Source organism: Leptodactylus fuscus, chromosome 4 (genome assembly GCF_031893055.1).
Source record: "Leptodactylus fuscus isolate aLepFus1 chromosome 4, aLepFus1.hap2, whole genome shotgun sequence".
Taxonomy (NCBI): Eukaryota; Metazoa; Chordata; class Amphibia; order Anura; family Leptodactylidae; genus Leptodactylus; species Leptodactylus fuscus.
This window is the reverse complement of record NC_134268.1, coordinates 188,293,742-188,321,700: the sequence shown is the minus strand read 5'-3', so window position 1 is coordinate 188,321,700 and position 27,959 is coordinate 188,293,742. Positions and strand designations below refer to the sequence as shown.

At 47.3% G+C, this 27,959-nt stretch overlaps 1 protein-coding gene across 8 annotated transcripts in view; it reads left to right on the top strand.

Annotated features, from left to right (window-relative positions):
* The window catches only part of KMT2C (lysine methyltransferase 2C), a 161,790-nt gene that overhangs the window by 16,926 nt on the left and 116,905 nt on the right, over positions 1-27,959 (top strand). The window contains exon 1 of one of the 8 annotated variants that reach the window (XM_075271514.1): positions 4,843-5,000. The exons of the other annotated variants lie outside the window; for them this stretch is intronic. The gene's annotated coding sequence lies outside the window, so the exon portion shown is untranslated. Of the gene's footprint in view, positions 1-4,842; positions 5,001-27,959 lie in introns of those variants that run through there. 8 annotated transcript variants of the gene reach the window in all.

Here is a 27,959-nt window from a genome sequence, read left to right as displayed (position 1 = left end):
CCCATGGGGCCTTAACCTAAAGGAGTTGTCCAGAGAGTATTTATTCACTTACCTGGTCCCGGAGATGCTTTTGATTGCCCGGGGGTTCTGGTGACAACATTGATTATAGGCAACATTGGCTCCGCCCCCTCCTTACCCGATCTACCAGATAATAATCTATGGCAGGTGTAGGGAACCTTCAGCACTCCAGCTGTTGCAAAACTACAACGCCCAGCATGCATACTTCCTCTGCTGTTCTTGGAATTCACATTGAAGTGAATGGAGCATGTTAGAGCTGGAGTGCCAAAGGTTGCTGAGCCCTGACCTATGCTATGGGTGTAATAGGTAAATAGTTTCTCAGGATTTGTAGGGGTCTCAGTGATCAGTCCCCCACCTATCAGCAATTTATCTCTATCCCATGCATAGTAGATGAATATTTTCCTTGGTATATTCCCCTTCAGTACGCTTAGGAGCTGGAGTACACGTCTGCATTGTTATGCAGATATATAGCAGTTCTATCATCTTGGAAGTAACTACCTGGATGTACTTGAGGGTTCATGGTGAACAATTGGATGTGTCCCCCTTACAGTATAGGTTGCAACAGATTAGGGAATTGTGAGCGTGCACAGGAAAAGTCCACGTGGCGTTAACACGGCGACAAAAACCTCTAGTGAATCCCATTCACACATTGCAGAAAAATACCTGCAGTGGATACGCTGCGATTGCCAAAGCTGTTACGTTATTGTAAATCGCAGCATGTCAGTTATACCTACAGAAACACAGGCGGTTTCCCTATAGGTATTAGAGATGAGCAAGTAGTATTCGATCGAATACCTCCCCGCCATAGGTACTCGTGTAAGCAGCCGAACGCCGAGGGGTTAAGCGTATCAAATATTCAATGCGCTTAACCCTTTGGTGTTCGGCCACTTACACGAATAGCTATGGCGGGGAGGTATTCGATCAAATACTACTCGCTCATCTCTAATGGGTATCTCTTCTGGAAAGTGCTGCAGGAAAAACCTCAATGCGTTTAAACTGCGGTTTTCCTGCAGTACTTTTTTGGCTGTGACCCGTTACATGGGGCCTTAGCCTATGAGTTTATTTGTAATAAAACCTCGGACTCCAACCTAAGGCCCTCCTGGAGCAGCCCTTGCTCTGTTTGCGACCTCAGGGACAGTGTGGTGGATTGTTGTTGTTTTTCGTGTCTTAGTGTTGTATATGACATTGCTATATGGTCTACAAGGGTTTGCATGTAAGCAGCGTAACCTTTCCACCAAACAGGCCGCAGAGCGGGGTTTAGTGAAGGGTTTCTCCAGGCAGGCTGGATTTTGTTTTGCAGCATATCCTGCTTGGGGCGCCTGTCTCTTTAATAGTGGTGGAAGGTGCAGCCTGGGCTCCTCTCCGCCCTCACAATGGCGATCTCCCACAGAATCTGAAAGTAAAAGGCTCTGCACTGCTGCTTCATGGGATCTCAGGCTCTGTAATGAAATCCTGCACAGTTCAGTGTTCGCTTGGACGTTGATCTGCAGAGAAGTGGCCTGTCTACTCGCCATTACACAGCAACAAGCTGCACCGTTACCCCAGCAGTAGCACATCTAGCTGGTCATAGCAATTACACATATGGGATTATTTTTTAGCTCTTGCACATACAGTGTACATGGATAATATTTTGTCATAGGCAACTGAAGGAGCACCATATAGCAGCACAGTATGGCCATACAGCGTCCATACACTTTGGTGAAAAACTGCCCCCTATAGGTAGCCTGCTAGACTGGCTGGAAGACTTGGGATCTACTGTAATATTCCGTCAGTCCTGGCACCAAGTGGAGTGGATTCCAATTATTCTAATCCAAAAGGGGAGGTGGCGTAAACCTGCAGCACAAAATAAAGTGTGGACATGTAAACTGGTCCCATCATGTGCAGGATGAAGCACTTACCTTTCATTGCTGCCCCACCGTGATCTTACTGGTGCAGCAAAGTGAAGTTATAAATGTCTGAAAGCATAAAAAGTCATATGTAAAATAACCGAAATAGTCATGGGGGCGGGGAGCGGCTTCATCCTAGTCACACTGTCCCTCTTGTCACCTCTTGGGTGTGATTGGTGTTTCCCACAATGTCCCCTCACTCCCAGACATCACCAAGGAAGTGCCAAGGAGGTGAGATTAGTAGGGGGACTCTTGTGCTTGTCCTATCATTATCCCATGTCCTGTGACATCACTGTTTATCCTTCTGCCTGTGACATCACTGTTTGTTATCCTTCTGCCCTGTGACATCAATGTTTGTCACCCTTCTGTCCTGTGACATCATTGTTATCCTTCTGTCCTGTGACATAATTGTTATCCTTCTGTCCTGTGACATCACTGCTTGTTATCCTTCTGTCCTGACATCATTACTTGTTATCCTTCTGTCCTGTAACATCACTGCTTGTTATCCTTCTGTCCTGACATCATTGTTATCCTTCTGTCCTGTAACATCACTGCTTGTTTTCCTTCTGTCCTGTGACATCATTACTTGTTATCCTTCTGTCCTGTGACATCACTGCTTGTTTTCCTTCTGTCCAGTGACATCACTTTGTTTTCCTTCTGTCCTGTGACATCACTGTCTGTCCCCCTTCTGCCCTGTGACATCATGGTGTATTTGGTGGGACACGTCTTTGTACATTATCCAGGTTCTGCTACAAATCCATAGGAGTGGGAGATGTGACTTTCCATAGAATAATAGACCCATCACTGATGATGCTCCTGACTAACAAACAAGTCTCTTGGGTCATGTTCACACATTGGTGTTTTTTTTTTTTTTTTTGTAAGAAAAAAACTTTGCTGTGTATTTTCATCCGATTCCTGTTGCGGACTTGCATGTGGATTATACTCATTAGGCTAGAGCTACATGGCCACGTGTCAAGTGACAAAAATGTCGACATAGCTCTGTGGTGTTGCATCGCAACGTCATGCAACTGTGATGCAACCATCGTAGAAAACACAAACCTGTCCGGCTGTCCTGGCTGCATTTTGCAAGTCACGTGAGACTCTTTTACCGTAGAAGGTGGCTCACGGCAGGTCTGACACGTCACTGTGCTGTTACAGCCAAATCACAAGAATAGTTGTGCAACAGTGAATGACGGACACCTCGCACTAATGGTTGCACTGCTATATTCTGCCATGTCTACAGGAGGCAAATCTGCGTGTGGCTATCCACCTGCTGTACTGCGGGCCGCCTCTAGTAGGCAGTGACAGAATATTCCATGACCTTATGGACATCACAACATGGAATCCAATAGATAGCAGTAGGATTTTTGTGCGAAACACACCAATATCCTTGGCAAAAATTCCACTGTGTGAACATACCCTTATTATTTTAGATGATCTCCCCCTAGGGCTACATGTTGGATACTATTGGACAATATGAAGATTGCCATACTCACTGGTAATGTCGGAATAGTCGCATAGCAGCTAGTCACAGGGAAATGGCCAATTCACAGGGCCAGAGTTCTGGTGTATGGGCTCATTGTGTGTACAGCGGCTTATGTACGACCCATAAGGCCTAGTTCCCACGGGCTAGTGACCGCGTATTGTGGTCCTGATTTTGACGCGGGAAGCACATCAGAATCAGGACCAAAATGTGACTGTCGCGGCTTCCGACAGTCACGGCTTCTCGCTCCGGAGTAGGTCCAAATGAATAGGCCTAGCCGGAGGGATTGTCTTGACACGGACGCGCCACGGCATCCGCCTCAAAGGACAGCTCGCTTCTTTATTCTACGAGCGGGAACAAACCACTAACGGAAAAAAGATCGCTAGCGGCCTACATAGACCTCTATGGTGAGGGGGCTGATTTTGAGGTGGATTCCGCGCCAATATCCGTCCCTTCTTGCCCCGTGAGAATTATCCCTTAGTGCAGAGTACAGCAATGTATTGAAGTCTGAATTACGACCAACACTGATGTGGAGACGATTACCTATGGTCTGCCGACACACGGACTGCACACGTTTGTACATTCTGTAGGAAATGTTATTGGTGTGAATTAGGTCTTACATAGGGCGTACTGCTTGTGTCAGGTCAGAGGTCATATGTTGGCCTTCCATAAGACAGACTTGGGTGGGATGTGTGAATTGAGTCTTAGGACATATTGTTGAATTTGGCCTTAGGCCCAATTCACATCTGCACATGGGTTACCTTTCGGGGTCCACTGGGGGACCGCCCCAAATAGAAACTTAATCCGCATAAAAAAAGCAGTTTCTGCATGAAAAATGTGGAGAGAAAAGTGCTGCTTGTAGGAGCTTCTCTCTGTATATGTCATGCAGAAGGGTGAACCGGGCCTGTGGGACTTATCCTCTGTGTGAATTGGGTCTTAGGACATTGTTGGATTTGATCTCAGGTAGGACATATTGTCTGTGTGAATTGGGTCTGATGTAGGACATATTGTTGGATTTGATCTTAGTAGGACATTCTGTTTGTGTGAATTGGGTCTTATGTAGGACATATTTTAGGGGGGCAGATCGTTTGTTTCCATCACTGGTCCCGGCAGACAATGGGTCTAGTTCATCTCTTGGTAAACTGATGGTACCTGGTAAGAGATGACACGGTTCTGCCGCTGCATTACAGGGATGTGCCGCATATAGGGGCCCCGTATCCGCACGGCCAGTGCCGGGGCCTATAGCGGACTATTTGTCGTGCTCGGGCCGCTTTGGGCTGCTTGTTGTCAGCTTCTCCCCGGGGTGTTCTACACTGGAGCGTCATTGTGTGAGCTGCATTGTGTGTACACGCTCTGGGTCCAGGCCGGGATTTGTCTCCAGCCCCTGCCGGATCTACATGCCGTGCTGTGGCTGTGCTGGGGAGGGGGTGGGGCTGCGGTCCTGTTTGTCGGAGGGATCTCGGAGTCCTGTGAGTGAGCTCCGGGGATGAGAGGGTTCCGCTCCGGGAGACGCCGCCACACTCTGCCGCCTGCCGGAAAAGGACATTAGTGTCGTGATTGCCTGCACTGTCCCCGGGAGCCGTGAGAGGCGGAGGAGAGCGCCGGGCGGGCAGGTGAGCGCTGCCACGTCCATGGCAGGTGTCACTCCGCGGCCAGCTGACACTGACAGCCAGAGGGGAGAGGAGGGAGTGATGTCACCAGGGCTTAACCCGTCATGTGCAGCGCCTGTCACATTGTTATCGTCTGGCGCTTAACCCTCTGCTGCCTGTGTGTGTGCAGCGTCCCGTGAGGGCTGCGCAGGGCGGGAGGACGACAACTTAGCCAAACTCTGTCACCGCGCGGCGCCTCGTACACAGGAGGTGATGGCTGAGGCTGGAACTTACTCCAAGGGCTCGGTTATTGTGGCCTCCAACCTGTGGCTGCTGCAAAACTACTACAACTCCCAGCATGCACGGACAGGCCTGGCTCTCGGGGCATGCTGGGGATTGTAGTTCTGCAGCAGTGGGGGAGCCACAGGTTGGAGTCTCTGCTTTGTAATATATAATGGGGGAAACATTGAGACCTGATGGGATGAGGGCACAGGAGAGTGACAGGATTGTGTTACCCTTGATGGGCCCCGAGCTGTAATGTTATGGGGCCCCTCTGATCAGGATGAGAGGACTTTGGTGACACTTGTTGCAGTGGAGGTAAAGTTGTCAGAGGAAGGTGTGCAGACCGTGGTCATCTTAATCCTTAGAACACTATTGTATAGCATGTTACCACTGTATATTGGGCACTTCTATGATCCTTAAAGGATAGGTCATCACTTGAAGATCCCTGGGGTCCGACGCTTCCTCTTCACAGGCCACATGATGTCCGTCATTGGTCAAATGACCTTATCACTTCTCAGTCCCATGTAAAAGGGTTTTCTGGCCCCAGATCGAAATTTCATCAATAGGTCATCAATATGTGATCTTTCAGGGTCTGATGCCCAGATCCTGCACAGATCATCTGTTCTAGCAGCTTCTATTTTATTTGGGGCCAAAAAACCCCACGAAGCGCAAACTCTGCGATTTATTTATTTATTTTTTACCATGGTGGAAATACCGCAGTGTTTTACAGTACGTGCTAAGTAGATGGGATTCTGGCTAATCCCATCCACACCTTTGCAGGAAAATATCGACAGCGGATATGGTGCGATTTCAAAAATGCTGCGGCTCGCAAACGTGGGGCCATAGCCTTAAGTGGATGGGCTGAGTGGTAATGCCAAGAACAGACACTGCACTGGTGCACGGCATTGTACTTGATGAGTACTGAGGGGGCTGTAGTGCTCACCTGTAGTCTCTTCAAACAGCTGATCGGCAGGAGGCCCAGAAATTGGACCTTTGATGCTCTTTAGTTAGATGACCTGTCCTGAAGATAAGTCATCACTCTTTTATTATGCCTGAAATACCTCTTTATTGGAGCCACGGTACAAGTCCCAGCTCTTAGGAAAGGAGATCTGTCATGTACCCTGAGGTTTTTCTTATTTATACTCCATGACATACTAGTCGTGGAGCAATGTTTTTTTTTTTTTTTTTTTTTTTTAATTGTGTGTTGTGCCATTCCTCTGTTGGCTGGGCGTTGCCAGTTGTGGGCGCATCCCTACACTTTCCTGTTCTGCTGGTACCAGACTGCTCAGGGATACGCCCCTTTGACTGGGTAATGCCCAGTTGTCAGTTTGTTCCTGCATTTCTAGGAGGAGTAACAGAAGAACGGCACAATGCAGCGTTTTAAGAGCAGATAACCAAGAGTGTTAGTAAATGCAGGTAAAATCAAACTGATATGTCAGCGGTTCCTTGTAGGTGGCCATACCACTTGTTAGTGGCCAGGAAGCTTCTGAACCAAATTTCTCTCTATAGTTTGTTGCACTTACTGTAGTTACTGATACTTGTCAACTTTCACAATTTTGGATCGGCACTATTTTTTTTTTTTTAAAAAAGTTCTTAATTTTTTTTTCTATACCTTAACACTCTGTCTTCCAGAGTAAAGATTGCAGAATATGAGGTTAGAACAAATGGGAAGTCAGTAAAAGTATGGGGTCAGGCACAGAGAATGCGCTGCTGAATTTCCATCAGAGGGTCTGAGACTTAGGAGAGCCTCAGCTTCTCTTACTTATATAGTGCCGACGTATTCTTCAACATATTGTCTGTCCCAGGTTGGGCTCACAATCTAAATTCTCTATCAGTATGTCTTTGGAGTGTGGGAAGAAACTGGAGTACCCGGAAGAAACCCACAGAAATATAGGGAGAACGTACAGACTCCTTGAAGATGTTGTCCTTGGCTGGACTTGAACCCAAGCGCTGTAGGTGATAGTGCTAACCACTGAGCCACCCTGCTGCACATAGATATTACATGGACTTGTCTCCTGGACTGTCTGCTTAGTAGCCGCAGTGCAGAAAATACTGCTTTGCACTTTGAAATGAATAGGGACAAGCTGGTCGACCTCGCACCAGGACAGCTAAGTAGACAGAGTGCAGGTAGTAGCCAAGGGTCTCGAGACCCCCACTGATCTGATATCGGTGGCTTATCCTAAGGAGGGGCCCATCAATATTGTGATCCCAGAAATCCCTTTTATAGTGTTAATACATGGTTCTCCCCCATCCTCCTCCATCCCGGCCCCTGTCTCTCTACAGGTGTTCACACTTGCTGCTTCCCTAAATTTAAGAGTGTTGAAGCTGTAGCAGCGAGCATGTGACTTTCTTGCTAAAGGCAAGAGCCGCTGCTTGAGACTCACCTGATCCTCAGACACTATGCAGGAACAAGACAGTCTGTTAACCCATTCAGCAATGCTCCACACTCTTTAACACTTTTGCTCCCGGGACAATTTTCACACATTTGACCTGCAGTAAGAAAACCTGAAATATCACATTACGTACCTGTACGTTTTCTGTACGTAGACACCTGACCATTTGTTAAAATGTCACCCAGCTCCTTTACTTTATGGCCACTTTCATGTTTCGTGTGAAAAAAAATGCACAAAAATTCATATTTCAGTCTAAAAGTCAAAACCTGAGACACAAGAAACTTGCTAAAAATAGAAGTGAAAGATGTGCAGTGCTGATACCTATCCCTTCTATCTACCATGGACGTATCTTCACCAAATCATCAAAACTGAAGAGCGCAAAAATCTCCACCATGTTTTTGTGTGGTTGTCGCACTTTCATTTAAAGAGACGGACGGCTTTACAGACATCTCTTGTGTCCTTTCAAGTGACCTGGTTTCTCGGCACAGTTTTACGGAGGGCTTTCTTGGTGACAGAAGGGTTGGTCTATACAGAACAGTGACAATCGAGTACTTTAGTAGCTGGCATGATGCCAGCTAGTCTACCCCTCCCCCTTCATTGTGTCAGCATTTTACTGGTATTTTCTGGTTTTGATGAAGGAAACGTTGGACTTGTTAAAGTTTTTTGTTAATGTTTTAGGGACGGTGACCACTAAGGGGTCGTTCACATCAGGTTTTGATCATAAGTTTAAGACTCTGTTCAGATTGTGTTTTTTTTTTTTTTTTTTTTTTTGCAGCATCCAATTAACAAATCTGTATAACTGTATAATGGATGCAAATGGATGGTCATCTGTTTACATAGGCACCAGTGTTTTATAGAGCACTAGCCTCTGCCCGCGACTTCATCTGCGTGTTGTTGGCGTGTATGATTCGCCTGTATTCAGCAAATTGCTGCCATCGATGCTTTACTTGCTCCGGTGTTTCGGCAGCTCTAAGGGCTCGTTCACACATGGGGTGGTGGTGGATGTGGGTGTTAGGGGGGGCGGATTTTGGCACCGAGAGTGACGCGGGGAGCCACGTCACTGTCGGGTCAAAACCCGCCTGCCACGACGGCTTCTCTCTCCGGAGTCTGCTCAAATGAATGGGCCAACTGCGGAGGTTGCTGCAGCACAGCGAGCCGCGGAATCTGCCTGAAGAAAGGGCAGCTCGCTTCTTTTTCGCTAGTGGTTTCTATAGACCACCATTGTATGGAGGCGGATTTTGAGGTGAAATCCGCGGTCAAAATCCACCTCCTTGCCCCGTGTGAACTAGCCCTTAAGCTGTCCTGCTGCTGAACTTGTTTTTTTGCACTGTGCCTGTGATTGTTCTGGCATCACAGCAGCTCGATGGGACGCCATATAATGAGCGTGTTGTTGGCGCCAATGATCCCCGTCAGCTCTGCTTTAAGAGAACTCTGTGACTTCTGGCTCCTTCACAGCTGTTGTTGTTTTAGAATTTTGCAACAAATAAGATTTTCTTTTTCCCGGCATGTTTAAAAGTAGCAAACTGCCAATTTGGATTAAAGGTGTTTTCCCATTCAGTGTGTCAGCATGTTGCCTGAAGCAGATCAGATAATATGCAAATGCATGTACAGAATGGAGTTAGGGTTAGCTGAATGTTTACATATAGAGATTAAAGATCTGGGACCTGAGATAAAGTTGCTGCAAGAGCAGTGTAATATAGTATGTGAACATAAATTCATAACAGTCGTGAAGCCGTGTCATTTACCGGGATACAGTGTATCCTATGTGTTAATCTAAGTCACAAACTATCTATGTGCCAAATATAGACGAAAAGGACCGGATAGTCCAAATAGTTAAGACATTCAGCATGAAGATAAATTATAAAAATAATACCATGGGTAAGAAATGTTTTTTTTTTTCATATTTAGAGATGTACTGTGGACAGACTTGAAGCTATGGATGCTTTTTGCTTAAGCACTTGAATTACTGAGCAGCATTTTTTTCTTGTTTGATTTTTGACATTTTTGTGTATACACATTTCATTCCTCTCTTGTTACATTAGAGATATTGTCCTTCCTTTATTTATTTCCCTCTATCCTGGTACATAGGGATACAGGACTTTTAACACACATGTGATTAGGGTACTTTAAAGGGGTATTCCCACGTCGCATACTCACCAGTCTTCACTGCTGTAAAATCTTCTTTCTTCCTGGTTTCTTGCATCATTTGGTGGGTGGGGTTTCACATGCAACCTGGCCTTTATCTCTGCCCCCAAATTAGCATGTAGCTCTGCCCACCCATATTGGACTATGAAGTACAGGCAGCAGCAACTCCATTCTGTGTTACATACAGAGACTGCCTGTCTCTGCCATAATGAACACAATTGAATTAGCTAGCCTGATAACTGGGAGAACAGAAGAAATGAAAGCAGCTCCTCTCCCCTATCTGATAGCAGGGAGCTAGGTCACGTGGTGCAGACACAGGAATAGCTAGATACACAGGCTCGCTCCCTGCACTTAGCCCCTCCTCCCTCCCCCCTGAGAGCAGGCAGATACATCACTTGACTTTTGAGCAGATAAATCAGGGCTGTGTCAACAATAAAGTGAATAAAGTAAGATAGTGGACAAACAAAGCAGTTTTGCTAAAGCAGTGTATTTAGGAAAAGTCTTACATCCACATTAACAAGCAGTATAGATAGGATCCTTGTGATGGGACAACCCCTTTAAGGACACTTATGCTGCTTTTCTCCTTGCTCTGTCCATTTGTGTGGTGATTTATGACACAGGCTCCCGTCCATTGGATGGCCCTGCTTCTACAGTATTGAATGTTAGTTTCTGTGTGGTATTTTTATATGTGACGTGTACTCTTTTAGATATTTTGTATGAATAAAGTTACATTTTTATAATTTATCTTCATGCTGAATGTCTTAACTATTTGGACTTTCCGGTCTCCTTTTCGTCTATATTTCATGTTATTTGGTTAAGACATATCCTTTATTGGGTTGATGTTTGGGGGTCATTCATGCTTTTCTGATGTTTTTTTTGACCCCTACGTGCTGTGTTTTTGTTATATCTATGTGCCAAATTTCATCCAAATCCATTCAGCCGTTTTTGCGTGATTGAGGAACAAACACACAAACAGCCAAACACACAAACTTTCACATTTATACATTTTTATAAAGTCAAGCCAATGTAATGCTCTTTTCCAAAATCTCTGTAGGTGTTTCTTTCCACCAAGTGTAGTAACCGAAAGGGTTCTGGTCAAAGCTCATATGTAACCTGGCTAAATGTATCTAGCATTGGGTCTCATTGTAACATACAATGGCTTCCATCTTCTTCTCTTCTCTCCATAGAAGCCTCCAGTACTATAGTGCTGTGTTTCGGGCCGTAGCCATTTCGCCTTTTCTGCCAGCACCCTAAACCCTGTGTACATTGTAGTTCTGGCTGGTGCGCTGGGTCTTAGTCATGTCGGTCTGGTTTTGATTTCGGTCACGACTACCACCGCCTCCAAAAATTTGCACCTTTCAATAGACGCCACTCCATTGAATCTAGCACAGTTGGAATTTGTTCTCTAGTCCCCTCCGTTCCTGAGAAATCGGTGCGGTGAGTTTTGATGCCTGATGTAACTAAACTAACCTACCATGACTAAAAGGCATTCAGCCTCGAAACACATATGCTGGCTTGGATTGTAGCCCATGAGATGGATTTTAAATGAAGAATAAAAGTTTAATTTTTTTTTATTTTATATTTTTTGAGTGGTGCTGAGTAGAGATGAGCGAACACTAAAATGTTCGAGGTTCGAAATTCGATTCGAACAGCCGCTCAATGTTCGTGTGTTCGAACGGGTTTCGAACCCCATTATAGTCTATGGGGAACAGATACTCGTTAAGGGGGAAACCCAAATCCGTGTCTGGAGGGTCACCAAGTCCACTATGACACCCCAGGAAATGATGCCAACACCTCTGGAATGACACTGGGACAGCAGGGGAAGCATGTCTGGGGGCATCTAACACACCAAAGACCCTCTATTACCCCAACATCACAGCCTAACAACTACACACTTTACACACTCAATACCACCTCTCTGACAGTAGGAAAACACCTTGAAACATGTGTATTTGGCACTTGCAGTGAGGAGAGCTTGTCACCAGCAGTGAATTTGGCCCTTGTAGTAAGTTGAGGTTGGCACCAACATTTGTTTTGAAAATCAGGGTGGATTGAGTTTGGGCAAATTCATGGTGGAGGGAGCCTCTAAAAACCCCAGTTTGGACCAATTCATGGTGGAGGGAGCCTCTAAAACCCCCAGTTTGGACCAATTCATGGTGGAGGGAGCCTCTAAAAACCCCAGTTTGGACCAATTCATGATGGAGGGAGCCTCTAAACAGCCCAGTTTGGGCAAATTCATGGTGGAGGGAGCCTCTAAAAACCCCCAGTTTGGACCAATTCATGGTGGAGGGAGCCTCTAAAAAACCCCAGTTTGGACCAATTCATGGTGGAGGGAGCCTCTAAACAGCCCAGTTTGGGCAAATTCATGGTGGAGGGAGCCTCTAAACAGCCCAGTTTGGACCAATTCATGGTGGAGGGAGCCTCTAAAAACCCCAGTTTGGACCAATTCATGGTGGAGGGAGCCTCTAAACAGCCCAGTTTGGACCAATTCATGGTGGAGGGAGCCTCTAAAAACCCCAGTTTGGACCAATTCATGGTGGAGGGAGCCTCTAAACAGCTCAGTTTGGGCAAATTCATGGTGGAGGGAGCCTCTAAACAGCCCAGTTTGGGCAAATTCATGGTGGAGGGAGCCTCTAAAAACCCCAGTTTGGACCAATTCATGGTGGAGGGAGCCTCTAAACAGCTCAGTTTGGGCAAATTCATGGTGGAGGGAGCCTCTAAACAGCCCAGTTTGGGCAAATTCATGGTGGAGGGAGCCTCTAAAAACCCCAGTTTGGACCAATTCATGGTGGAGGGAGCCTCTAAACAGCCCAGTTTGGACCAATTCATGGTGGAGGGAGCCTCTAAAAACCCCAGTTTGGACCAATTCATGGTGGAGGGAGCCTCTAAACAGCCCAGTTTGGACCAATTCATGGTGGTGGGAGCCTCTAAAAACCCCAGTTTGGACCAATTCATGGTGGAGGGAGCCTCTAAACAGCCCAGTTTGGGCAAATTCATGGTGGAGGGAGCCTCTAAAAACCCCAGTTTGGACCAATTCATGGTGGAGGGAGCCTATAAACAGCCCAGTTTGGACCAATTCATGGTGGAGGGAGCCTGTAAACAGCCCAGTTTGGACCAATTCATGGTGGAGGGAGCCTCTAAAAACCCCAGTTTGGACCAATTCATGGTGGAGGGAGCCTCTAAACAGCCCAGTTTGGGCAAATTCATGGTGGAGGGAGCCTCGAAACAGCCCAGTTTGGGCAAATTCATGGTGGAGGGAGCCTCTAACCAGCCCAGTTTGGACCAATTCATGGTGGTGGGAGCCTCTAAAAACCCCAGTTTGGACCAATTCATGGTGAAGGGAGCCTCTAAACAGCCCGGTTTGGACCAATTCATGGTGGAGGGAGCCTCTAAAACCCCCAGTTTGGACCAATTCATGGTGGAGGGAGCCTCTAAACAGCCCAGTTTGGGCAAATTCATGGTGGAGGGAGCCTCTAACCAGCCCAGTTTGGACCAATTCATGGTGGAGGGAGCCTCTAAACAGCCCAGTTTGGGCAAATTCATGGTGGAGGGAGCCTCTAACCAGCCCAGTTTGGACCAATTCATGGTGGAGGGAGCCTCTAAAAACCCCAGTTTGGACCAATTCATGGTGGAGGGAGCCTCTAACCAGCAGAGTTGGTGGAAATCAGGGTGGAGGGAGCCTCTAACCAGCAGAGTTGGTGGAAATCAGGGTGGAGGGAGCCTAGTATTAGCAGAATTGTGCAACGCTTATGGTGGATGAGTATGAGGATGCGGAGGAATTGGAGAGGTTGAGTACAGACATGGAGTTTCATGTTGGGGTGCTTTACACAGGTGGGCACAAAAATGAAGGCTCTATCCAGTGGTGGTTCATTTTTATCAAAGTGAGCCGGTCGGCACTCTCAGCTGACAGACGGGTGCGCTTGTCAGTGATGATGCCACCGGCTGCACTGAACACCCTCTCAGATAGGACGCTGGCGGCAGGACAGGACAGCACCTCCAAGGCATATAGGGCAAGTTCAAGCCACAGGTCCAACTTCGACACCCAATACGTGTAGGGCGCAGAGGGGTCGGAGAGGACAGGGCTGTGGTCGGAAAGGTATTCCCGCAACATGCGCCTATACTTCTCACGCCTGGTGACACTAGGACCCTCCGTGGCGGCACTTTGGCGAGGGGGTGCCATCAAGGTGTCCCAGACCTTAGACAGTGTGCCCCTCGTTTGTGTGGACCGGTGAGAACTTGGTTGCCTACTGGAGGAACTGCCCTCCCTGCCGCCAACGTCACATGCTGGAAACATCTCCATCATATTCTGCACCAATTGCCTGTGGCAAGCATTGATGCGATTGGCCCTCCCCTCTACCGGAATAAAAGACGAGATGTTGTTTTTATACCGGGGGTCAAGGATAGCAAAGATCCAGTACTGGTTGTCCTCCATGATTTTGACAATACGCTTGTCTGTTGTAAAGCACCCCAACATGAACTCAGCCATGTCTGCCACAGTGTTAGTTGGCATGACTCCTCTGGCCCCACCGGAAAGTTCAATCTCCATTTCCTCCTCATCCTCCATGTCTACCCATCCGCGCTGCAAAAATGGGACGATTCGAAGTTGCCCGGAAGCCTCCTGTATCACCATCACATCATCGGACAACTCTTCTTCCTCCTCCTCCTCCATTAAACGCGATGAAGCGGACAGATGTGTGGACCTACTCTCCAGCTGTGACGGATCGGATGCTATCCCTGACTCCTCTGTGTGATCTGAGTTATCCCTGATGTCAATCAGGGATTCTCTCAGAACACACAAGAGCGGGATTGTAAGGCTCACCATCGCATCCTCAGAGCTCACCCTCCTTGTGGACTCCTCAAAGACCCGTAGGATGTCACAAAGGTCTCTCATCCATGGCCACTCATGGATGTGAAACTGAGGCAGCTGACTTTGTGGCACCCTAGGGTTTTGTAGCTGGTATTCCATCAAAGGTCTCTGCTGCTCAACCACTCTATTCAACATCTGAAACATTGAGTTCCAGCGTGTGGGGACGTCGCACAAAAGCCGGTGTTGTGGCACATGCAGGCGTTGCTGGAGAGATTTTAAGCTAGCAGCGGCTACTGTCGACTTGCGAAAGTGGGCGCACATGCGCCGCACTTTCACCAGTAGCTCTGGAACATTGGGGTAGCTCTTTAGGAAACGTTGCCCCACTAGGTTGAAGACGTGGGCCAGGCATGGAACATGTTGGAGTCCGGCAAGCTCCAGAGCTGCTACCAGGTTCCGGCCGTTATCACAAACGACCATGCCTGGGCCCAGGTGCAGCGGCTCAAACCATATTGCCGTCTCATCGAGGAGGGCATCCCTCACCTCGGAGGCAGTGTGCTGTCTGTCCCCCAAGCTGATCAGCTTCAGCACAGCCTGCTGACGTCTACCAACGCCAGTGCTGCAACGTTTCCAACTCGTAGCTGGGGTCAATCTAACAGCGGAGGAGGCGGCGGTGGCGGAGGAGGAGGCGGTAGAGGAGGAGGAGGAGGGGGGTGTTCTTCTCGTGTCCCTGCCAGGAATGTTAGGCGGGGAGACGAGGTACACCGGGCCAGTTTGGGAAGCAGTCCCAGCCTCAACTACATTCACCCAGTGTGCCGTCAGTGAAATGTAGCGTCCCTGTCCGCATGCACTTGTCCACGCGTCGGTGGTCAAGTGGACCTTTGTGCAAAGCGCGGAACTAAGGGCCCGCCTGATGTTGAGTGACACGTGCTGGTGCAAGGCGGGGACGGCACACCGGGAGAAGTAGTGACGGCTAGGGACGGCATAGCGAGGTGCCGCAGTTGCCATCAGGTCCAGGAAGGCGGGAGTTTCAACAAGCCGGAACGCCAACATCTCCTGGGCCAGCAGTTTAGCGATGTTGGCGTTCAAGGCTTGCGCGTGTGGGTGGTTAGCAGTGTATTTCTGCCGCCGCTCCAATGTCTGAGAGATGGTGGGTTGTTGTAAAGAAGCGCCTGATGGTGCCTTTGATGGTGCAGGAGAAGGAGATAAGACAGGAACAGGGGAGGATGAGGGAGAAGTCAACAAAGTGGCGGAGGCAGATGAAGTGGTGTCCTGGCTCGTCCTCTGGAGTGCATCGCCAGCACAGTCAGCAGTGGCAGAGGCAGTGGCAGTGGCGTGAACGGCAGGCGGCCTTTGTCCTGCCGTTGCTGCCTGCCACTGATTCCAGTGCTTGGATTCCAAATGACGGCGCATTGAAGTGGTGGACAGGTTGCTCTTCTCAGAGCCCCTAATCAATTTCGAGAGGCAAATTGTGCAGACAACACTATATCTGTCCTCGGCGCATTCCTTGAAAAAACTCCACACCTTCGAGAAACGTGCCCTCGAGGTGGGAGTTTTTCGGGGCTGGGTACGAACTGGAACATCTTGGGAGATTCCGGGTGTGGCCTGGCTTCGCCTAAGCTGCTGACCTCTGCCTCTAGCTACCCTTTTTGGTGCTGCACCTGCCTCAACATCCACACTACTTTCCCCGCTTGACATCCCCCCTGTCCAGGTCGGGTCAGTGTCCTCATCATCCACCACTTCCTCTTCCAACTCCTGTCTCATCTCCTCCTCCCGCACAATGCGCCAGTCAACTGGATGCCCTGACGGCAACTGCGTCACATCATCGTCGATGAGGGTGGGTTGCTGGTCATCCACCACCAAATCGAACGGAGATGGAGGAGACTCTAGTGTTTGAGCATCTGGACACAGATGCTCCTCTGTTAGGTTCGTGGAATCGTGACGTGGAGAGGCAGGTTGAGGGACAATGAAAGGAGCGGAGAACAGCTCTGGGGAGCAGGGACAGTTTGGGTTATTGTTCTGTAAAGCTTCGGAATTTTGGGAGGAAGGAAGACAAGACTGTTGGGTAATAGGAGGAGAGGAGGCAGAGTCTGACTGGCTGCTGGACAATGTGCTGTAAGCGTTCTCTGACAGCCATTGCAAGACCTGTTCCTGGTTCTCGGGCCTACTAAGGTTTGTACCCTGCAGTTTAGTTAATGTGGCAAGCAACCCTGGCACTGTGGAGTGGCGCAATGCTTGCTGCCCCACAGGAGTAGGCACGGGACGCCCTGTGGCTTCACTGCTACCTTGCTCCCCAGAACCATTCCCCCGACCTCGCCCACGGCCTCGTCCACGTCCCTTTCCGGGAGCCTTGCGCATTTTGAATTCCTAGTTAGAAATTGGCACTGTATACCAGTAGTAAAAATTGTGGGTGCACGTAACCCCAATATATTCTTTGAATTCCCAGTCAGACACTGGCACTATATGGCAGTAGCAAGAAATGAGGGTATTTGTATTCCCAATATACTCTTTGAATTCCCAGTCAGACAATGGCACTGTATACCAGTAGTAAAAATTGTGGGTGCACGTAACCCCAATATATTCTTTGAATTCCCAGTCAGACACTGGCACTATATGGCAGTAGCAAGAAATGAGGGTATTTGTATTCCCAATATACTCTTTGAATTCCCAGTCAGACAATGGCACTGTATACCAGTAGTAAAAATTGTGGGTGCACGTAACCCCAATATATTCTTTGAATTACCAGTCAGAAACTGGCACTATATGGCAGTAGCAAGAAATGAGGGTATTTATAACCCCAATATATTCTTTGAATTCCCAGTCAGACAATGGCACTGTATACCAGTAGTAAAAATTGTGGGTGCACGTAACCCCAATATATTCTTTGAATTACCAGTCAGAAACTGGCACTGTGGAGTGGCGCAATGCTTGCTGCCCCACAGGAGTAGGCACGGGACGCCCTGTGGCTTCACTGCTACCTTGCTCCCCAGAACCATTCCCCCGACCTCGCCCACGGCCTCGTCCACGTGCCTTTCCGGGAGCCTTGCGCATTTTGAATTCCCAGTTAGAAATTGGCACTATATACCAGTAGCAAAAATTGTGGGTGCACGTAACCCCAATATATTCTTTGAATTCCCAGTCAGACAATGGCACTATATACCAGTAGTAAAAATAGTGGGTGTATATAGCCCCAATTCTATTGCTAGGGGACTTGCAGGGTATTTCTGGGGTGAAGGTGGGGGGGCACACCGTTGGAACGGGTATCGGGGGTATATATCGGGTATACGGGAATACACTGTCAGTGTATTCCATTCAGGATCCGCGGAAAGCTGGGTTGCGGCGATTGAGCCCGTCAGTGCCACGTTACACTGACAAGCTTCTCCCTGGAATTTAGCTCTTATAAGAGCAGTTGGTTGTCTTCTCCTTCCTATCCTAGCCTAGCCTGTCGCTGCCTACCCAGAATCTAAGCCCTAGCTAACTGGACGGAAACCTCCGTCCCCGGTGAATTGCAAGCTCAGAATGACGCGAAGCTGGGCGTCGCTGTTCTTTTAAATTAGAGGTCACATGTTTTCGGCAGCCAATGGGTTTTGCCTACTTTTCTCAACGTCACCTGTGTCGTAGTTCCTGTCCCACCTACCCTGCGCTGTTATTGGAGCAAAAAAGGCGCCAGGGAAGGTGGGAGGGGAATCGAGTAATGGCGCACTTTACCACGCGGTGTTCGATTCGAACATGCCGAACAGCCTAATATCCGATCGAACATGAGTTCGATAGAACACTGTTCGCTCATCTCTAGTGCTGAGTCTTCATCGATTTTTTTTTTTTTTTTTTTTTTTTTTTTTTATGGTATCAACACAGCCTCCAAATCTAAGGCTCTATAGTCCTTTGCACCCGGAATACACCTGGTTTGTGTCGATTGTAGATCACTGTGTGGATTAGATGCCAACTAAACTCTCTGCATTGTTCTGTTGATCTTACTAGAAGGTGATGAAAAAAAAATTGGACAACTGGACGTTCCCATTCTTGTTAAAGTGGGGTCTCTAACTTTCTTATGTCAGTATAGAGGAAACTTGTAGCGCTTGGTTGTCAATTTGTGTGTACGTTTCCAGGAGGAATAACTGCAGAATGGCACAAAGAAGAATTCTGCAAAAACAGGCTTGTTTTTCAGTAAAACGTACATGTCAGGTTAGGAGACGGGTCGTCTTTAATCATCAGCAGCTTTCTTCTCCATTGCCATAAGCAGAAATATTTTACAATAGCTTGCAGGCAGAGCTCGGCTGACGTTGGCCTTCGCTTGCGGTTTATTGAAGCTTTGACGTGATTGGTACACAAATATTCGGGCAAGTTCCTGGTTGGTACAGAAAGTATATGATGTATGTATGTCTCTGTAGTGATGTGGAGGTATTACAGTGGATATGTTGTGACATTGCGTTGTAGTCACATTCTACCAGGCAAAGCTGCTGCAAAATGTTTAGTATTCTGGATCGGTAGTAAGAATGTATTAGTGTTTATCCAGGGAGGTTCACTTTACTTCCTCCAGGGTTTTTCCATACTGGACCTGGTTATTTTGGGCTGGTCCCGACCCTCAGCCAAGGGACTAGATCCTGCTTCTAGCCCCTGGGTCACTCTCTCATCTCTACTCTCCTGTTTTCACAAGTCGTGAAATTGGGCTAGCCCCTGGTGCACAAGTAACTACATGTGAAAACTGGATTGGTGGCGTGACCCAGGGTTGGGACCAGCCTAGAACCCCCAGGCACGATCCTGGAGGTAGTTGGTAAAATATAAACCTTTTAAGACCATTGCCTATTCTTTAGGTCTTAATATTGAGAGCAGTGGTGGCAGATGTGCCAAAATTAAGAGGGTCCAGCCACGACAGGTCCCATGCACAAAACACAGTTGAGGAGTAGCATAGATTTTTGGGTGTAAGTCATGCCAGTTCTATAAATCTGTTGGTTTGAGATGTCTGCCCTGTTTTACCCACTATAATGTGACAGGCAATTTGGAAAATTGACAAAGTGGTGCAAACAACTGTGCTTCAAAAATGTCACTTCTGCGCCAAAAAAGTGTAGTTCAGATCTGATGGAGTCAGCCGGCAGGGCTTATGAGGAGGTAGTGGTGAGTTGGGCAGGGCTTGTGAGGATGTAGTGGTGAGGTGGTTGGGGCTTGTGAGGACGTAGTGGTGAGGTGGTTGGGGCTTGTGAGGAGGTAGTGGTGATTTGGGCGGGGCTTATGAGGAGTCAGTGCTGAGATGGGCAGGGCTTGTGAGGTGGTTGTGACTTGTGAAGAGGTAGTGGTGAGGTGGGCGTGGCTTGTGAAGAGGTAGTGGTTAGATGGGCATGGCTTGTGAGGACGTAGTGGTGAGGTGGGCATGGCTTGTGAGATGGGCAGCGCTTGTGGCTTCTTAGAGTAGCTGGTTGGCAGGAGTGCTGAGACTCAGACTGCGCCGATCTGATGTTAATGATGACAACCCATTCTAAGTCCATCCTTTCTAAAGGCTGGATAACCCTTTAACCCTTGTAAGTCCTCAGGGCCCTCCTGCTCCTAGATCAGCAGTTATAGGATAGATCCGTTTGTACCATTCTCCTTATCTGTGTAGGCAGGTAGACGCTCAGTCAGAAGTGGAGATTATAATATGTGGTGACAGTCCCATCGCTTTGGTCGGTTTATCACCAGGAAACGTTTGGTACAGGAAATTATTCAGCTTGTTTAAGACTGTGAATACTGCGCTGAACAAGACCGCAACTCTTGTAGTGCTAAAATGAACTGTCTGCTTCCTCGACTTGGTAGAAAAATGAATTTTGGTAATTCTGGTAAAAGTTACTAAAGATATAGTGGGGGAGGGGTGGGACAATGTGGAGGCCTCAGCAAGGGGATGTACAATGAACATTCTCGGTAACCTTCTGTTCACATGAGGCAGATCTGTTGCAGACGTTTGTGTTTTGTTCATCCGTGAACATATTGGGGAACATTTATCAAAAGGGAAATCACAAAGTCAACAAAGTCATTTTTCTTTACTGTATTTTGCACAATGATAAATTTGGGCCACCTCTGCCGTACCTATACCCACCTATACAATTTCTATGGCAAGTGAGCAGCCCGGCTCCCCACATATAATCTGTCTTTGTATCACTGGATGTCCAATCCACGCTGATCAATCCAGAGATAAAACACTTTGGCTAGTTTAAAGCAGAACTCCCACAAAAATCTTTATCCTTTTACACCGTAAGTAATAAATAGTCCCCGGAGGAACCCTTTAAGCCACAAGTATCTTTGCTGATGACTCCTGTGTCAGTCTGACTGCACACACATCACAAATACATTTCAGTGGTTAAAGGGGTCCTCTAGCTTCCAAATCCATCCACAGCAGTGCTAAATCCTGACTATTCCCTTGTGTACCCCTTGTGCATCCCTGTGGGATCTTCTGTTTGCAATGAAAATCTTCAGGTTTTATACCATCAACTTGCCCTATTTTTTCTTTGTTTAATAAGACATTTCTTAAGTAAAGTTCAACCACTTTACTAAGAAATAAATAAGATGTCAAAGTCGTGTAAAGAGCGGATCCGAGCTGTGCTAACCACAGTGCAGACCTGAGCGAGTTTCTGCGGAGTCATTTCACAGAACAGTCTGCTGTGGTCATTGCAGCGTGTTACTGACTTACTGCCTAGTATTTGTCACAACACCATGGTGACTGATATACAGAGCAGGCTATACAAGGCAGGACACTATATAGGCTGGGTAATGCAGAGGGTTTGCTTCACTTGTGTGGACGTCCCTCTAGGAAACAAATACATCTCAGCCCAATATACTTTGTGCCCTCTTGGTTATTGTATATCATGTACAATGTATCCACCTGACGTCCAGGGTGTTTACTCGTCTAGGCTGGATACAATTGTAGCAACGTCACAACTTGTAGTGCAAATCTTCAGCTGCGGGATGTAAACAATAGTATTGTCCATAACTGACACAGAGTATAGAAAGAGCTGCAGGAGTTTTCCTGGTTAAAAATATTGATGGGGTCTGACGTCAGACGCCCCCACTGATCAGCTGAAACACAGAGAATGGAGCAGGAAGCAGATAGTTCTCTTTGTAGTGGCCAGATCAGGTACTGCAGGTCATATGAATGGGCCTTAAAGGGGTTGGCCACCCTTAAGCTGAAAAAAACAAAGTGCCCCAGGCAACTCAGAAAGATGGTTATAGGACAAATGTGCTGTAAAAATTAAATTTATTTTACCTGTTCCCCATTAAAATGAGATATTGCAGTGTGAGCTCAGCCGGCCTGTGTGGGCGGGACATCAATAAACTGAAAGTAAAACACCTGGCCTACATTCCAGGCTGAGGCGCATCACAGCGCTGCCCACACATAGGATGTGATCACACAGCTTCATTCACCTCAGCACCTCTGGCTAGCAGAGTGCGCTCACAATAGCTGTCACTGTCACAACACTGGGCTGAATCCTAGGGGTCCTGCACAACTAATAGCCGCTGAGGGCCGCTATGATTCATCCAATTTGAATGGAGCCCCAAAACACCTTCTTTAGTGCTAAATTCAATAAAATGCCACCGAACACCATCGATTACAATAGGGTTGTGACTAAATACTATTCTCAGTAAGGACCTGGTCCTTATCACTTATAGTATTAGCCGCCTCAGTGTGATCTATTTCCCATTACTGGTCAGGACCTTTTTCCCCTCTAGTGGTCAGAATCTGAACTGAAGTAGTATTTAGCCAGCTCACAGTAAAATGGCCAAATCCCCTACTCCAGAAGGACCAAGTCCTCACCAGTGACTCATACATGTACATATATACAGTATATACACAGCCAGGTCCTTACCAGTCCAAATTCCAGAGAAGAGTCCAAATTTTTATGACCCCCCTTGCAAGATATAGTAAATGAAATTCCCGGCACTCTAAGTATGCTTCCAAAGTGAAATTTTATTCCGACAAATAAACGTTTCGGTCTACAAGACCTTCCTCAGTGTGTCGGTAGGAAGAAGGAGGTATAGGTAGCCAAACAAAATGGATAGGGAGTCCTGGTGGATGAGTGCCCAGGACTCCCTATCCATTTTGTTTGGCTTCCTATACCTCCTTCTTCCTACCGACACACTGAGGAAGGTCTTGTAGACCGAAACGTTTATTTGTCGGAATAAAATTTCACTTTGGAAGCATACTTAGAGTGCCGGGAATTTCATTTACTATATCATGATGGCCGTGAGACGCCATTTCCGAGCACCAGCCTAATCACCGAGTGACGGTTCATTATTCATAAGCTATACGCCCCCTTGCAAGATACCCACAGGGGAGGGGATAACCCCTGTAAGTCTACCCCCGCACTACTAGCAGTTATTTCACCAATAGCCATATATTTCCTGTGCACCCCTAGACAAGCATTCTATATCTTTCTAGTGCACCCCCATAGTGTTAATAAGCACTCCACAGCTCAGAACACTCCAAACAAGTTTCACACAGCTCCCCATGTGTCTTTTATGGCCAAAGCCCAATGTGGTGGTAAAAGCACGGCAAAAACTGCAGCATATTCCAGAGTTTTTTTGTGCCTCTCATGCAAACCTAAGGCTTAGTTCAAACGTAAATAACGTGCGGCTTATTCTGGCACCGGAAAAAACACTTCCTAATTAGAAAGTGTTTTTTGGGACCTTGGACCACATTTTGTGGAGTTTTTTCTTTTTTTGTAAAAACCGCTTCCAACAAGGCCAGGCGGTTTTCCCATCCCTTAAAAAAGAACAGACTGCAAGAAATGCATCGCGTTTTTACCGCACTTTTTTTTTGTAAAAAAACGCACGTTTTGTGCTTCCCATTCACTTCTATTGCTTTCTTCAGGCGGAAAACACCTGAAGAAAGGTCATGTCGCTTTTTTTTCATCTAGCGTAAAAAAAAAAAACCAAGCCCTCTACATAGACTATCATTGTATGGAGGCGGATTATAACGTGGATTCTGCAGTCAAAATCCGCCTCCATGTTCCCGTGTGAACTAGCCCTAACACAGATATGAAAGATTCCTCCATTCTTCATGAGCCTCTTGTGCATCGCCAAACCCCCCCACCTTCCTGAATGTAACTTCAGTGCAAGGAGCACACACACAACCACCCCCCAGCTCTCCACGTGCCTCTCTACTATGCACCCCACATCTCTCCCCCCACAGTACACACTACACCCCACATTATACAATGCACCCCACATCTCTCCACCTCCACACTACAACACGCACCTGACAACTCCCATAGTACACCATGCACCCAAGATATCCCCCCACAGTACTCCATGCACCCTACATCTCTCACCCCCACTACACAATGCACCCCAAATCTGCCCCCCACAGTACACTGTGCACCCCATATCTCTCCCCATTAGACAATGCACCCCACATTATACAATACACCCCACATCTCTCCACCTCCACACTACAACATGCATCCTACAACTCTTACCCCATAGTACACCATGCACCTACATCTCTCAGCTCCACTACACAATACAGCCCAGATCTCTCCCCCAGATTTGTCCTCCCCCCCACACCATGCACCCTACATCTCACCCACACTACACAGTGCAGCCCACATCTTTCACATCCCCACAATACACCAGGCACCTCACATCTCTGCATGTTCCTCCACTGCAATGGCATACAACTTTATTACATGTGCAAGGACCTTCCTGCAATCACAGACACGCCTACCCAGTAACAAGAATAGAGAGTCATGTGACTGTGACATCATAAGGTCCTTGCTGAGTAGTGAAAGACCAGGCAGAAGAGCAGGCACAGACACGTGACATGGTCAAGCTGGGTCACATGCCCCTCCATGTCACGAGCTCAGTGGTCAGAGGAGGAGTGTCAGGGCTAGTTCACATGTGAGTATAAGGGGAGGTTTTTGACAGCGGATTTCGCGTCCAAAACCTCCCCTTATAATGGTGGTCTATGGAGACCGCCGGGCTTCTGTTCTCCGCTAGCGGCGAGCTGCTGCTAGCGGCGAAAAGAAAGGACATGTCCTTTCTTCAGGCGGAAGCCGCGCAGGCTCAGCCGCGCGGCTTCCGCCCCCGGCAGTTCCCTCCTATGTCGGCTCATTCATTTGAGCCGACAGCAGAGGGTTAAGCCGCGACAGCGATGGTCGCGGTGGGCAGGTTTTGACAAGAGAGAGACGTGGCTCGCCGCGTCTCTCTCTCTGTCAAAACCCGCGCGGGCAGTTCACGTGTGAACTAGCCCTCAGAGAGCCGGCAGAGCCAGGGAAGCAGGGGGCGTGGCCTCAAAAATAAAGGGACAGGTGCAGAATTAAAAATGAATGTCTATGAGAAAGTTTATTATTTATCTTTGGGCTACACATTACACACTGTTAGTTAGAAAGTGGCCAACCCCTTTAAGCTGCAGTGACTCAGTTCAGTTACTACACAAGGAACAGCACGGTCTGCTTCCTACTGATGGGTGGGGGGTGCCAGACCCTCTTATATATGATATTAGCAACTTTTCTATACGATAGCACAGCAATATGTTTAGGGCAGAAAAATCTTTTAATTTATTGTTTGTTCTGTGTCTGTCAGGCCTGGTTCACATCTGCATTCAAGTGTCCGTTTGGGGGGTCCGCTTAGGAACCCCTGAACGGAAAGCTAATCCGTTTAAAAAAAGCAGTTACCTGCGGAAAGCCGCGGATCCCATAGACTATAATGGGGTCCATGTGGTTATCCACTTGGTTTTAGCCCGAAAAGGGCAAGAAATGTCTTTCCGCATTTTTAATGCAGAGAGGGGAACAGAATCCACAAACGTAGCACAAGTGCTGGTGTGAACCTAGCGTCATGCAGATATGCAGGATTCACCTTTCCTACATTTTAGCACAGTACTTGTGTGTTTTTGAATTTATTTTGTACAAGCCAATTTGGAGGGGTATTCTAAGTTATTGATGGCCCATCCATAAAATAAGTCTTCACTATGAAATTGTGGGGGTCTGACTCCTGGCAGCCATACTGATCAGCGGTAGGAAGAGACTGCAGCCTCTTCACTGCTTACCACGCACAACACCATGCATTGTATAGTAACTGTGCTTGGTGTCGCTTCTTGCCCCCTTTACCTTGAATGGGATTAAGCTGCATGCCTACCACATGATGAGTGAGCCTAATGTGCCATAGAAGGTTCCGGATGTTGGATCCCCACCAATCAGATCACTGATAACCAATCCTAAGATGATGTATTTCATTTCTGGACACCCCTTTAGTACAAGGCCATGTTTTGCTAAGAAGCTGACACTTTTGTTGCTGATTTTGCTGTGTTTTTGAGCCAATACCTAGAGACAGACTGAATAGGAAGCTTTTATACTTCTCCCTTCTGCTATATCCACCTCTGGCTAAAAATATAACGCAGCAAAATCTGCAATAGAAAATGTGTAAAGTCTGCCCCCCCCCCTCCTGCCTAAGTAAACACATGAAATAAATGTGTTCCTTGTAAAATAGTAACTTGGCAATGAACTTGGTATTGTGCTGCTCCTCTGTTTTTCCTCCAAATTTAGGAATATGTTGTCAACTGTTTGTTATCACTTGGGTTTCATGCACAGGACCAAGGCTCTTGTGGGTTTGGTGGTGGTGGTTACTATAATTATAGAGCAGGACCAATCCTGCTCCATGAAAATGGATTGGAATGGAACTGAACCCCCTGATCCCCATAGAAATGAATGGAGCACAGAAGGCTCTCCGGAAGTCATCAGATTGGATTCCATTAAATGTATCCCACTGGGTCGTGTGTATGAAGTGTCACCCAGTCCATGTCCAGTCATTGTATGAATACAGCTCTATGACGGGGAATGGTAACCCCAAACATCACCGTATTTACAGAGGAACGTATAATGCAAAGTTCTATAAAAGATACTACAGAATTGTCGATTCAAGTATTGACTAAAATCGACATGACTGGAGAAGGTGTTGGATCCCTTCTATGTCCTTACTCATCTGTTGGCACGATAGACCAGCTACAGCTAGAATGCTCTTGGCTCCTGCCTGTAGAATACAGATCTACGTCTGTAGTAACTGAAATGATAAATGGCTACGATAGATATAAAATAAGTGGCCAAGGTCACATTCCCCTGACTACACGAGACTTCTCATTTCAGTGACCCAGAGGATGTACTCGGCGTGGTCAGCAAGGCTCGGCTCACATCTCTGGGCTCTCCTTCATCTTTTTTGTTACATTATAAGAACAGACAAACTGGAGGAAAAACATTCCAGCACAGATGGATCCAACGTATGACTATAATAGGATCCATCCGATATCTCTTGTATCATCTGCCTGTCTGCTGGAGGAAATAGAACAACCCTCAGGACAGCTGTGAACATAGACTGACCCATTGGGCTTTATATGTTGGTGTCGGTGAACATGGCTACCTGTTGCACCTTCACTTACATCCTCGGGTTACTGGAAATGGGCTTGTACTGAGCCCGCTGTCATTGATGGTCTCAGCTTACTGTGTAATGGGGAGGGGGGGGGGGGGGGATACCGAGGCTAGTCGCTATTGGCTATGGTTTTTTCAATATCACGGATGAAACTCTGTGTTTCTATAGAAATCTGGGCCTTGGGTCATAGAGATAAACCGGTGGCTTAATCACAACTAATTCGGTTAGGACTTGCCTTTATATATGTCAGTGTCTTGTCATGTGATCCGGTGGCTTATTTAGGCTATTGCCATGATTTATTATAGGGAGCGTGTCCTTATGAGAATTCTGTGTAATATTATAGAGCAGGAGGAGCTGAGCACAGTCACATTGTTCTCTATCAGTTCTCCATTCACCCCAATGTGAAAACCACAACTGAAGCTTTTTCTCTTGTCATGTCTTACTTTTCTGATGAAATAATAATACATTTTATTTATATAGCGCCAACATATTCCGCAGCACTTTACAGATTGTACGGCTCAAGTACAGACAGAAAAAGTACAAGAGAGAAAAACTTTTCTTCTATTACAAAAGTAAACAAACGTGATGGAAGACTTAGGGATATTGCTTACACTAGGTTCACACCTGCGTTCGGGTCTCCGTTCTGTGGTTTCAGTCTTCTGCATGCAAGAAGACGGAAACCACAGACCGGGTCCGGCTGTGAGCGGCGGTGAGCGTTTTATGCTCTCCGCCGCAAAACCGTTTTTTTTAAAATCCGGACACAGAGTACTGCATGTCCGACTCTGTGTCTGGATTTTTTAAAAAACGGTTTTGCGGCGGAGAGCATAAAACGCTCACCGCCGCTCACGGCTGGACAGCTTTCTCCTCACCCATTCAAATGAATGGGTGAGAAACAGTCCTGCAGGTTTCCGTCTCCTGCCTCTGTTTTGTGCAGGAAACGGAAACCTGCAGAACGGAGACCGGGCGCAGATGTGAACA